Source organism: Eubalaena glacialis, chromosome 9, assembly GCF_028564815.1.
Source record: "Eubalaena glacialis isolate mEubGla1 chromosome 9, mEubGla1.1.hap2.+ XY, whole genome shotgun sequence".
Classification (NCBI taxonomy): domain Eukaryota; kingdom Metazoa; phylum Chordata; class Mammalia; order Artiodactyla; family Balaenidae; genus Eubalaena; species Eubalaena glacialis.
In genome coordinates, this window is record NC_083724.1 from 55,460,279 (window position 1) to 55,473,564 (window position 13,286).

A 13,286-nucleotide genomic window follows, 5' to 3' on the forward strand; every position below is an offset into this window, starting at 1 on the left:
TACTGGACCCTGGGTACATCTGAAACTTTTTAGACGTTTCTGGCAGAGTGGAATTTCCAGTGCACTGAATGAGGAGGTGAAGATTTTGATGTATAGTAGGATGGAGGAATTTGTATTTACCTGAACTCTTCTAAAGGACAGCCTTTTGTAGAGTTGAAGACTGTTTTACGAGCCACTTGACATCAATGTGTGTGTGTTTTTGGGGTGTGGGGAAGTGTGGATACGCTCAGACAGCAGCAGGTAGTCAGTGGACTGCAGTCTGAGCAGTATGGTTCTAGTCACTACAGGGCTTTCGTTTAACGGAGTTGGAAGCCAAGTTCAGACAAGTGAGCGCTAAGTTAGGGTCAGAAGGAGAAGTAGGACCACGTACTAAAGAGGTAGCCAGGAAGAGATGGACTTGTCAGATGTACATGTTTGAGGTTGTTGCCACATGACGATTGGGGTTATAAAGCGAAAACCTTCTCTTACTTCACGTCTTACCCTCCTCTTCCAGTACAGAGCACCCTGCAGTGCCCATTGTCCAAGTGTTCTGGGATGCTGCCTATTTTTTAAGCCCCATTCTCCACCTTTCCAATGATTCTGTGAGCTCAGCTGCTAGTCTTTCTGTGAATTCCCTTTTAAATTAATTAATTAATTTATGGTGAAGCTAATTAGAATTGGCTTCTTTGTTTGCAGCCAAGAATTTTGAATGATACATTCTTATTTTAAAACATATCCTCTCTTTTCCTTGCTGTCCCTTCCTCCCTCTCTCTCTGTCCCACTCTGTTTCTCTGTCTCTGTCTGTCTGTCTCTCTCTCCCTGTTGGTGATTTACACAAACACACAATGGCAATAAGGGAGAAAATCATGGCAAAGAGAAAATTATTTAAGAATAGGACACAGCAAGAGGTGACTTCAATACACAAAATTCATGTTACGCATTTCCATGCCTTTTGTTTAGGTGGGAGCACATTTGAATCTAAGCTTCCTAGTAGCCAAAGTGATGATAGGAACACAATCTGTTACACAGTTCTGTGCCCACAGGAAAAAAACATAAACCAGTAGCTCCAGGAAGCCATGGCTGATGCTGACACCAAAGAATAATTTCTCCCATGGATCCTCCTAAAGAGGAAACAGTATGAAAAAGTAAACAACATCCTGCACGATATCTATGCACTAAATACAATACAGGCTCATAAAACTGCAGACGAGAAAAACTGAAGCTAAATCTAGCCCTTTCACCAAAGCATAATTCAGTGAGATCACTTCTGTGTACAATAAAGAAATACATCCCAGTTACTGGGATGGGGTCTGGCTTAATTTAGGGATAGATTTGAAAGAGTAAAGCTTCAGGCAGTTCTCATTTCACAAGGCATGTCTTTCAACTGATCTTTGGAAGGATACTGAGCCACATTAAATTTCAGATTATACTTTCTGACAAGTACCTGGAATGCAGCTTTCAGTGTTTGGAGGTTAATTATAAACTTATATGTTTCAACAGCTAACAGAACTGGGGTTAGGGCTGACCTTTTTTTGTGAGATATTAAAAATCTGAGGAGGCAATGTGCTTGAAGGGACAACCAACCCAGCTATTATCAGAGGTAGATCAAGGCAGAAGGTCAAATCTTCTTAAAAAATAAATTAGGTGTATACACATGTTCACATCAGCACTATTCACTGTAGACAAAAGGTAGAAGCAACACAAGTGTCCATCCATAGATGAATGGATAAACAAAATGTGGTATATACATACAATGGAATAATATTCAGCCTTTAAAAAGGAAGGAAATTTGACATATACCATAACATGGATGAACCTTGAAGACATTATATTAAGTGAAATAAACCAGTCACAAAAGGACAAGTATTATATAATTCCTTTTATATGAGATACCTTGAGTAGTCAGATTCATAGACAGAAAGTAGAATGGTGGTTGCCAGGGGCTGAGGAAGAAGAGAACGGAGTTAGTGTTTAATGGGTATAGAGTATCAGTTTGGGAAGGTGAAAAAGTTCTGGAGATGGATGGTGGTGATGGTGAATACAACAATGTGAATACACTGAATGCCACAGATGTGCACACTTAAATATGGTTAAAATGGTAAATTTCGTTATGTATATTTTACCACAATTAGGAAATAAAGCATGGAAAAAAGTAAACTAGGAATCCTCCAATAAACGGATGAATGGCCTCAAAATTTGACACCACAGAGCCTCACCATATAATTTTAACTTGACAATCTTTAAAAGTAGGCATTGCCAAACACCCACCTTGGCTATAAAAAATCCTAATAAATCTCCCAGGTTTAGAACATCTAATTTTGAGCAATGAAGTTTCCTGGTGAGCTCTCCAAGATAAGCTGATTCCAAAACACACATTTGTGTAAATGGATTTATTGGCTTGCTGTCTTGGGTTGTTCACTAGAGCCAGTAGGGGCCATGATCTTATTAATCCCGACAACAACCCTGGATAAGTCAGGTCCATTATGCAGATGAGCAAACCAAGACTCAGAAGATCAAATAGCTTTCATAAGGTCACCTAGCTAGGAAGCAATGGATCTTGGATCTTGTCCACATAGGCTATAGGAGGCCCATTATGTTTTATTACACCTAATGAATCTCCAAGCAGTGGAAATTTTACCCTGTATCCCTTTGCTGGGTTTTACAGGCTTTTGGGGGCTAGTACAAGACAAGTGAATTATAACTAAAAGTAGCCTGTTCTACCTCTCTGCCAACACCCTCAAAACTTCCATAGGGGTTGAGGACAGACAGGATATGCATGAATTTCCTTCACCATTTCATTTTACTTTATTTTCTCATTAGTAAACATTACTGAAAATCTACTACGTGTCATACTGGCCTAGAAACTGGGGGATTAAAGCAATTCTCAGAGAAAATATTTGGTACATTTGAGTAGGAAAATCCCCTTTGATTTTCCCATCTCTGTCCTCAAGCTTTAGAGCACAGAGTCCATGGCAAGTCAGTTCAGAAAAGCCCCACTGGCCCACCTCCCACAATTCCCCAGGGAAATTATTACCCAATCAAGCCTGTTCCACATTCTATCCGCTCCCCTCCAGCCCTGGCTAATTGCGCCTAATTACATACCTCAAGAATTCCTCTCTCTCCGGGGTGTGTGTCCTGAAAACACATTGTGTTTTGTCTTCTCCTGGGCTAATTAGGATTTGCTGAAGGAAGCAGCAGGGCTTGGAGCCCTCTGATCTTCCAGAGAGGCCCTGCCTTCATTTGTCTTCCTCACTGAATTTCCTTGACTCTGTCTTCCTCAGTTTGAACACCTCAGCTTCACTGGGAACCCGGTGCAGCCATCCTGCGGTCGGATATAAAGGGTCTCTCTTCCCTTTGTGCAGGTGCCTTGTACCTTGGCAGCCTAAAGAGTACTTGCTGAGTGTGCCAAAAGCTCAACTTATGCCGCTTTCTCCTTTTCGCTTTGCTTTAGAACAAGTTGTACTTTATGAAGTTTCAGTGGCATTTTTCAAAGCAGAAAGTAAGTGGTCTCCATGTATTCTTTACATGTGTAATGTGAGCACCTCTGAATTTTTTACACAATGTCTTCTGCCACACTGGTACATGCAATATTTATTAACTAACTGCAAGTTTATATTTGCCCAACTTTTAAAAATTGATTTCCTCTTGATGGTCATTAGAGGCAAAATAACTAGGTGTTTCATACCTTCTGTGTCCGTGTCTTCTTTCTGGTCATGTCTTTTTTGTCTGGCCCTGCTGCTATTCTGCAATAATATTGTAGAAATATCTCAGTGCTGTTAAGAGTTGCTGTGCCGGATCAGATTAGGCGTACTGCCCCAAGTACGTTTAAAAAAACAGTGGAGTGTATTGGAAAGAAGCGGGCAGAAAGTCAGGAACCCAAGGTTCAAGCTATGATTCCATCATGAATATCCTTGGGAAAGTTACTCTACTTCTCTGAATCTCAGCTGTGCCATCTCTACAGTGAAAATGTTTTATCAGATGACATCCTGTTACTCTGTCTTCCTTTTGTTTCATCGACTGCTTGTTTATTTTGAGTTAAGAGATTTGGTGAGTTTTGTTGACATACAAATTGAAGAGATTTCGAGTTGATCATTATTTAGCCTTATTCTCCTCCCAACAAATGGTTGCCTTGAACCACCTACTTCAACCCAGCCAACTTTTTTTATTGACCCCGAATGAAAAGTCCTTTTGGCTCCACCTGGATTTGTGACTTCCCTTCTCTACCCTCCACCTCCTAGACTCTCCTGGCTTTGGATCACTGCCCTTTCTCTTGGAAGACAGGTTCTCTGCTTTTTCTCCTGTGGGAATTCATTCTATCCCTTCTTCAATGTTAATTTTACCCTACTCAATAGCTAAAAACTCACCCATGTTTCTGGGAGAGATCTTTAAAATTCAGAGAGTCGTATATGAAGGTAAGACTTGAAGTAAATTCGTATTAACATTTGATATTAATCACACGGATCCAGAAATAGACTCTTTGTAGAGACAGAGGTACCTGCTATAATTCTGCCACTTGCCTTGGCTTGGAGGTTGCCATTTTGGACAGCAATGTGAGTTTCCTTTCTTTTTTTTCCTGCCTCTGTGAATAAGGAAATGCCAGAGACCTTCCCACCCCCTCAGCCAACCCAGTCCTCCCTGTTCAGGTGCTTCTGCCAGCTAATTAACACCTCCTTCGCAAGCTGTAAATTGGACAGCAGATGCACATGAATGCGGAACCCGCTGGGGAGTATCATGCTTTCTCTATACATATATTTCATGGAAGGCAGGAAGTGAAATCAAGTAGGCTGATGGGAAATTCATTTTGCCAGAATGGCCAGCCCCAGAATCTTAAATAAATTTACGGGGCTTTTAATGCAAAAGACATTTCTTATATCTTTGGAGGAGAGACCCTTTTTTGTTGTTTTTCAAATGTAACCCAATGGGTTCTCAAAATTCCGAAAAATTATTGAACATCTTTGGGCAGCCCTAGGATGCTACCAGAGATGCAGGCACATTTGCACCCCTACCCTGGGTCCACTGAACATTATTCTTCCAACCTCCAAGGACCAGGGTCTGGATCATTAAATCCCTACCTCTAGTCTCAGTCTGCTCCAATCTATCCTTTATTTTGCTGCCAGTGTTCTGTTTACAAGCCAAAAAGATCATGTTACAGGCTGAACACAGTTTAATACTTCTCCAGATCTCATAGGATATATTCTAAACTATTTAGTAGGGGTCCATGGCCCCTGAGGATCTGTTTCCTGCTTACCTTTCTCTCCTGATACCTACTCACATTGTACACACCAGCCAGACTGAACTATCTGTAGTCCTTTGCATGGGTGATCTCTCACAGCTCTGCATTCTAAATCTGTCCCTGTCCCATTCTTACTCCAGAAGCCATAATTTCCACTTTTTCCAAAGAACATGGAGGTAATTTTTTCGTTCACCTGCAGTTCAATTTAATTCAATTCAACAAAGTTTACTAAGGACCTTTTCTGTGTCAAACACTCTGCTATGCTCAGAAAATACAATGATGTATAAGTCATAAGCTCTCTGGGGAGCTTAAAAAATAGTGGAGTAGGGCAGACATCAGTAAATAACTATGCCCCAAGGCCTGTGGCAACACAGAAGGATTTATTCTTCAGAAATGGTAGCGAGGGGAGGGGAGGGCAACTGTGTTGGGGGGAAACTTCAGAGAGGGGGTGAACATTCGAATGGGTCCACTGTAGCTTTCTTATCTCTTTGTTTTGGTCTCATGCTTCCTGGTGGGTACCGGGCAACTTTTTGTGCAAAACAGGAAGAAAACAACACAGAGATGGATCAACCAAATTGCATGGGATGGGCCCAGAGTGCTGAGGATATTAAGTATCATGAATATTGGAAAATGTAAAGAAATAATCCCCCCAATATGTCAGAAATTGGCTAACTTCCTTTTAAGTAGAACTTATCTTCCTTTCTGAGGGAGAAATGTCTATCTCTGTACATGTGCACATTCATATCTATAACAAATTGCTAAACAGTCTGTTGTGTTCAAGCAAAAATGTAGAGGTTTTCAATCTATTGCTGAAAGTTTTAACTAAAATTTCAGAAAATTTTGAACATCTAGATAAATGTGTGAAAAAATGGAATAGGCAGGTGGCAAGAAATACAAAGCAGGTGCATTTAAGTTTTTACTTTTTCCTAAGTAGCAAGTGATGACCTCAGCCAGGGTGTGCAAGGGAATAGCCTCTGTGGATGTGGCCGTATGGTAGCGTCCACTTCTGATTTAGGTGCCGGTCTTTGTCTCTGCATGTGGTTCTCAATGTGTGGTCCCCAGTTAGCAGCACTAGCATCATGTGGGTGCTTATTAGAAATGCAGCATCTCAGGCCATTCCTCGAATCTACTGAATCAGAATGTGTGTTTTATCAAGATCTTCAACTAATTTAAATGCACATTAAAGTTTGGCCATAACCCAAGAGGGGAAGGGGGGTGTGGGATGAATTGGGAGATTGGCATTGACATATATACACTGCTATGTATAAAACAGATAACTAATGAGAACCTACTGAATAGCACAGGGAACTCTACTCAGTGCTCTGTGGTGACCTGAATGGGAGGGAAAACCAAAAAAGAGGGGATGTATGTACATGTGTAGCTGATTCACTTTGCTGTATAGCAGAAACTAACACAACATTGTAAAGCAACTATACTCCAAAAAAATTTTAAAGAAAGTTTGACCATCACTATGTTACCTCATTCAAACTTCACAACAGCCCGATGGGGTTCTCAACTCTGGGCCTCAGGCCTCAAGTACACAGGGAATGCCTGACGAAATCCCTTGCAGTGTGTGCATTCATGTGTGTAAAGCATCTTAGTTAAGAGAGGTGCCCCAGATTGTACTTACTTGCATATCCTCCCCATCACATATGTGTACCACACACATTTTGAGAATCAATAAAAAATGTTTTCCCCATTAAAACTTCTCTCCCTGACTCTCCCCCAACACACACACACACACACACACACACACATATACACACAACTGTTATCAACTTTTAAGTAGCATTTATAAAGTCAGTGGGCAGAAAGGGGATACTTGTCAAAGGGGTACCTGATTTGTCTTGGTGGAATAAAGAAAACTTAAATTCCTGCACACAAATTGTAGTGAGAAGGGAAGCCTAGTTAGCCCTCACACCTTTATTGTTTGTTTCTGTTGTTGTTGTTTTCTTTTAAATGTTACCTTATCAGTGGAAGACAATTGCCAAACCACTCCTAACCCCACTGAGGGAGACCAGCAGGAACCAGGACAGGCATGCCAGCAGCCCGCTCCTTCAGCCCAAAGATACCTCAGTTCTCAGCTGTATTTAGATCGAAGAGGTAATGTATACAGACTGTGAACAGCCTAGTCAATTTGCCCAACAAATTTCATTTCTTCTCGTTCTCAAAAATCTCTCTCCCTACTCTTTCCTCTTAAAGCAGTGTTACTTATTTCTGAAGGGGAGAATTAAATACCGAGGAACTATTGGAAGAAGCAGGTCTGCCGGACAGTAGTCAACTGCGGTAGGTTTGGAGAAGCATCCTGCTGTCTAAGGGTCGCTATCCACTTATTACTAGTATACGGTAATCCTGGAACTACTGGGTTCCTCTTGATATTAGACTCATGGTTTTGGCTTTCAGAGTGGCTTGATTGCTAGGCTGCCATGGATAACTTTTAGAGCCTATGCCAGGAACACAGAGATCTCCCTTTATCGTCCCCTCACTCATTAGAGGGGGGCGGGTCCAGTTAACTAAACTACCAAGCGCCGGGAGTAATTGATCAGACCAGAGGTGGGTACCTGAGTCAGGATGGATACCTCAGAAGGCCTTCTTTGTGGATTTGAAATCCAGATTGATAGGATACATATCCGCATCTATGTCTATGTTTGTGTCTATATCTACATCTACATCTACATCTATATTTATCCATGTGTGGAGAAAGGCTGACTGATTTACTCTCTTTCTTTATGCTGGTAAAGCATAAACCTTGAGAGGCAGGATGGATGCGCATCACTTGCCAGTTGTGTGGATCAGAGAAGCAGAGGAGGCAGGTCTGCAGAGACAGAAGAATAGAACAGCTAGGCCAAAATGAGTAGAGATGAAAGATGAGAGGGGGAGAGAGAGCTGGATTAGCATTTCAGTTCCATTCCTGGTGTCTCCTTATTTTGTACCGTGTCTTTTCAATAACTTTCCCTTCACTGCTTAAGCAACTCAGCGTGGCTTTTGTTACTTATAAACAAAGAGTATATAAGTTCCACCCAGCTGTGCAGAGCTGTTCTTTTACCTGACAGCTTGGCTTTAGCCCCCAGTACTTTGCTCTCTGCACCTTTCCTGAGATTGCAGCCCAGAGGAAGGAAGGCCAGGAGATGAAGTCTTGGTATTGTTCTGTGGGCTGCAGCCTCTGAGTAGAGGTTCCCCTGCCTGCATGATCCCTGTGGTTCCCATGCCTCAGGATGGCACGTCCCATTGACTTCAGAGCTCTCCTGGAACTTCTCTCAGGCAGCACAGAAGGCGACCTTGTGATAGGTTGCTTCCTGGATCCATCTTCTGGGTGGATCATTAATAGAGCCAACCGCCAGGTGGATGACTCTGGCTGCAGAGCCCTTCATGGCCTGGGAAGGTGAGGGACAACACAATTTCATAGCAAATTTTCCAATGAACACCGCAGGGCTGAGGTGTGAAACGACCCCAGAAGGAAATCGATCATGGGTCCTGGGAAAAATCCTGGAATAGGAAGCCAAGTGACAGCATGAAAGCATGCCAGAGCTGTACAGATCATCTGCTTCCTCTCCTTGAATTTTACAGTTGGGGAAGGGAAACCAAGATTTATTAAGGGCCCAGCCATGTGACGGGCACATGAATCCCTAAGAACCCCGTGGCTCAGGTTATTATCCTCATTGTCTAGATGAAGAATCTGAGGTTCAGAGTAGTCAAGTAATTTGCTTAAGTGGTGAAGATGGAGTGGATTCTGAGGCCATCTCACGCTAGAGCTCAAGCTCTGGTCAAAAGTGACTTGGCCATCATCACCCAGAGGGAGCCTGGTCTCAGAAGCCCAGACCAGTGCTCTTCACCTCTCTCCATGCTGCCTCTATCACGGTGCAACTGGCATGGCTGGAGAAGCACTGATCTCAGGTCCGATGGTCAGAGCCCAGCCAGGCAGCCTGAGATCTATTGCAAAGAGAAGAATGGAACAAAGACCATGAGTTCCCAGAGCAGCTTTGCCTCTACTGTGAGCAGTGAGCAAGCCTGACCACTATAGCTCAGCACAGCCCAGTCAGATTTTGATAAGGGCAAAGATTCTAGAAAGCCTGGGAGCAGAGGAAAAGTGACCACAGTATAAATGGAAGAGCCCAGGCTTTTTGGCCTGGTCATCTCACTTACTAGCCTTGGACAAGATGCTGATGCTGCATCTTGGTTCCTGTGCAGTAGCAAAGGCACCTGGACCGGATAGTGTTCAGTGATGGAGCTCTGGATTCCTCAGGCATCCATGGGGGCCTGGAGCACAAATGCGCCTGTTCCATCATGAACCCTAGGCCTCAGACATAAACCCTTTCTGTGGATATGAATATGGCCTTTTGAAAGACTAAGTGGGAGTGAGCACAGGGTACAAGCTAGGGAGAAGGGAGGGGATGATTTGGAGTTGATGATGGAAGACCCAGCTGTGTGGGTGGGCTACACAGATGTGCCCCCCAGTACCCCAGAGAGACTGTTAGCTTAATGTGCCATGCAGATGTGGAGACAGGGGTGAGGGGCACCCTGTGAAGCAACTCTTCAGTGTAATGGGTCACGCTATATACACGGGCAACAAGGACTGAGCTGTACAGATGTTCCATGGACCATACGCGGGGACATGGTCTAGAGATGTTCACTGGGGACTGAAGAGCACAGCCGTCAGGAAGCTCTTGGATTAGAAATAACAATGCATTATTTTGTTTTTAAAAGCATCAGACTACAACAAATGTTTGCATTGTACACCATTTGCTGTCTGGCAACTGTCTAGGTATTTGTTGAGTCCTGATGCTCTGACATTCCTTAAAGAGTTTTCACGGGCTTTCGAATCTCCACTGCACACCTTCTCTCCTGGTACTTTGGGGGCCTACTGACTCCAGGCTCTAAGCATCCCCCCAGGCCCACCTCTAACATTTACAGGGCCCCAGGGCAGGATTGCAAATGGAAGCCCACAAACTCAAGAGATCTAAATATTTTAAAATTCCAAAGAAAGCTAAAACAATTGTTAACAAATATACTTTCATAACGACCTGGAAGGCCAGGTTTGATTTAGAATGATCAGAGACTCCTTGGATTTCTTGGCCAGAACCTGGTGGTACCAGGAAAGCCAGTCCAGCCTCCAGCCTGTAACCCACCCCTCTTCTCTCCAAAATGCTGGTTCTGTTTTCAGCCATGAGGAGACTTTATGCTCAGTTATGGACAGCCCAGTCTCCATGTCTAGCTTCATCCACAATCCCTCTAACAACCACTCTCTGGCTACCTCGCAGGACCAGGGATGTACACACTGAAGACCTGATCCACTCTTAGGAGGATGGGCTTGAGGAAGAAGACTGTGCTGGCCCTGGAAGCAGCGTGGGGCCATTTGGACTGGGAATTCAGAGTTTACAGATACCTGGGCTGGGTCTAGAAGTGGAAGGAAAGTGGGTTTGGGCTGGAGACATACCTTTAGTCACATGAGCTCCTCACTTTGTGGGGCAGGACATGGCTGGAGGATGGTCAGAGGGGAGCATTTGAAGCACAGGGCCCAGCACAGAAGATCCTCTTGTTTGCTTCTAAAGGCAGTACTATCTATCCTGATGGTCCCAGGAAGATGCCAAAGAGGTGTCTGTACTACAGGTTGCTCTGAGCTCTAGATACAGACAGACCTCTGTGGGCAATGTCATCTGGGTGATTTTATGACTTGCTTGCTCTCCAGACTAGCTCATTTCCGTCCTGCTTCCATGCGCTCATCTCAGAACTATAATCCTTTCTGTGGTCTCCTCACAAATTTTCATTCTACTCTGGGTGCAGGATCAGTAATTTTTAAAATATGGCGGTCACTCTTTAGCAAGTACGTTACATGTAACTGGGACTATGCCAGATATCTGCATGATCTCACTGCCTGTGAGATGAACGTGATTACTCCTGCTGGAAGAAGAAGAAATGGGCTCAGGGCAGTGCAGTTGAGGAATTATTTCTGCTGCTGCAAAGGATGTAAGTGACAGAGGACAAGGTCTGCCTGACACCAAACCTGTGACAGTCCTTGATGCCTCCCGGATGAGAGAAAAAGCAATAGGTCATCTACCTCCTAATCTCCCTCAAAATCTCTCACCACTCTTTCCCAGGAAGGAGTGTGCTAGCCTTGAGAGAAAATACTCTTGAGATGCTGAAATCCCAGTGACTCGTGTGTGTGTGTGTGTGTGTGTGTGTGTGTGTGTGTTTTAGAGCCACCAGGGAAAGGGCTGAGTCAGAAATCCATTTTCAATAGTGTATGTGAATGTATGTCCCCAATACGCTCTTTATTACAAACTGGGAAACAAAATGATGGGGTACCTATGCTTTTTCCTAATACCCTCTGTGGCAGGAACAGAGCTATGCTGTTCAGACCCCCAGCTACATTGTGTGTGGTTAGATGACGCTATTAACTTCTTCAGTGTCCTCTCAGCTTTCTGGCTCTCTGGAAGGACCTCAGCCAATGAATGACCAAGACAGTGATAGCCAAGACACACCCTTCTCAGGATGGACTTCAGCAAGGGGGTGGTACAATGGCCTATTTCCACCCAGCATGGCGCTCTTGTAGTGGGTAAGAGCAGACTCTGGCAGAACGTCTGTCCAGTTAGCATCACAGTCTGATGGTGCCTCATGCCCAATCCAGCTTCAGCCCCTTTCCTTTCACTGGGGTCACTCTTCAAAACTTCTCCAGAATTGTTTCCACTCCCAACTCTGCCTCGGCATCTGCTTCCTGGAGAACCCAACCGTCAACGACCTTCCAGAGCCTCATACTTCACAGACCACCAGAGCAAACAGTTTGAGTCGCCAGTCCACTGGAATACAATGACACAAGGGCAGGGATGATGCTGTGTTTTCTTTCTTGCATGATCACAGCACCTAGAACAGCAAGAGGCACACAGTGAGGGGTATGGAGCTCAGTAAACAATGGTTAGGTGAATGAACGAAACCCAAATCTCTGCATTTGCACACATTGGGATCAGCGGGGTCTATGCCAGTGCCTCCTGTCTTCCCCTCCAGTTCACCACCTCTTCCTTCTGCTACACTGACATCCACCCCCTTCCTTCTGTCTGCCTTTCTCTCCCTTCCTCAGTTACCTGAGAATTTATGTCGGGCACAGTACCCTGCGCTCAGAACCACCTTCTGCAGTTGCTCCAAACCAGCTGGCCATCTCCTCTTCTGCTTCTCGTCCTCTTCTGCTTTCTCTGCCAGCTGGTACCATTCGCAGCACCCACTTCCACCTGTCAGGGGCCAACACCCACCCCGAGGGCTCTACTCACCTGTGTCGACTTAAAAAAGTGTGTAACATGAGAGTTGTGAGTTAAGTTTTATTTGGGGCAAAATGAGGACTACAGCCCGGGAGAGAGCATCTCAGCTCTGAGAAACTGCTCCAAAGAGGTAGGGGGGATAGTCAGTACATATGTGATTTTGGGTGAAAGGGGAGTACATGCAATCAAGCACATATTTTTTCTCTTTTTTTTTTAACATCTTTATTGGAGTATAATTGCTTTACAATGGTGGGTTAGTTTCTGCTGTATAACAAAGTGAATCAGCTATACATATACATAATCCCCATGTGTCCTCCCTCTTGCCTCTCCCTCCCACCCTCCCTATCCCACCCCTCTAGGTGGTCACAAAGCACCGAGCTGATCTCCCTGTGCTATGCGGCTGCTTCCCACTAGCTATCTGTTTTACATTTGGTAGTGTATATATGTCCATAGTATATAGTATACATAGTATATAGTATATATATATATACTCTCTCACTTCGTCCCAGCTTACCCTTCCCCCTCCCCATATCCTCAAGTCCATTCTCTGTGTCTTCAAGCACATATTTTTGCAGAAGGTTTCTGCTAGTCTCATGAAGGTTTCTGCTAGTCACGAGGAGCAGTCGTCACCATGAAGGATTTTAGTGCTTTTGTAGATTTGAGGAGATAAAGAATTGGGCTCATAAAATCAGCTCCTGAGAATATCTAACTATCTGAAGACCTGTTCTGCCAGTTTTTCCCAGAGCACAGAGTGCCTCATTTCTGCTCTCCACCCTGAACTCCTTTCAGGGGGTGTTGAAAGTCAGCAGCTGCAGCAGCACATGATG

General features: G+C 44.1%; 1 protein-coding gene across 2 annotated transcripts in view; it reads right to left on the reverse strand.

Annotated features, from left to right (window-relative positions):
* Window positions 1-11,494: 11,494 nt before the first annotated feature.
* Window positions 11,495-13,286, reverse strand: part of GLIS3 (GLIS family zinc finger 3) — a 506,081-nt gene continuing 504,289 nt past the window's right edge. Inside the window, exon 12 of one of the 2 annotated variants that reach the window (XR_009702085.1) lies at window positions 11,495-12,006. The gene's annotated coding sequence lies outside the window, so the exon portion shown is untranslated. Of the gene's footprint in view, window positions 12,007-12,045; window positions 12,071-13,286 lie in introns of those variants that run through there. The other variant, XR_009702086.1, reaches the window with a different exon arrangement.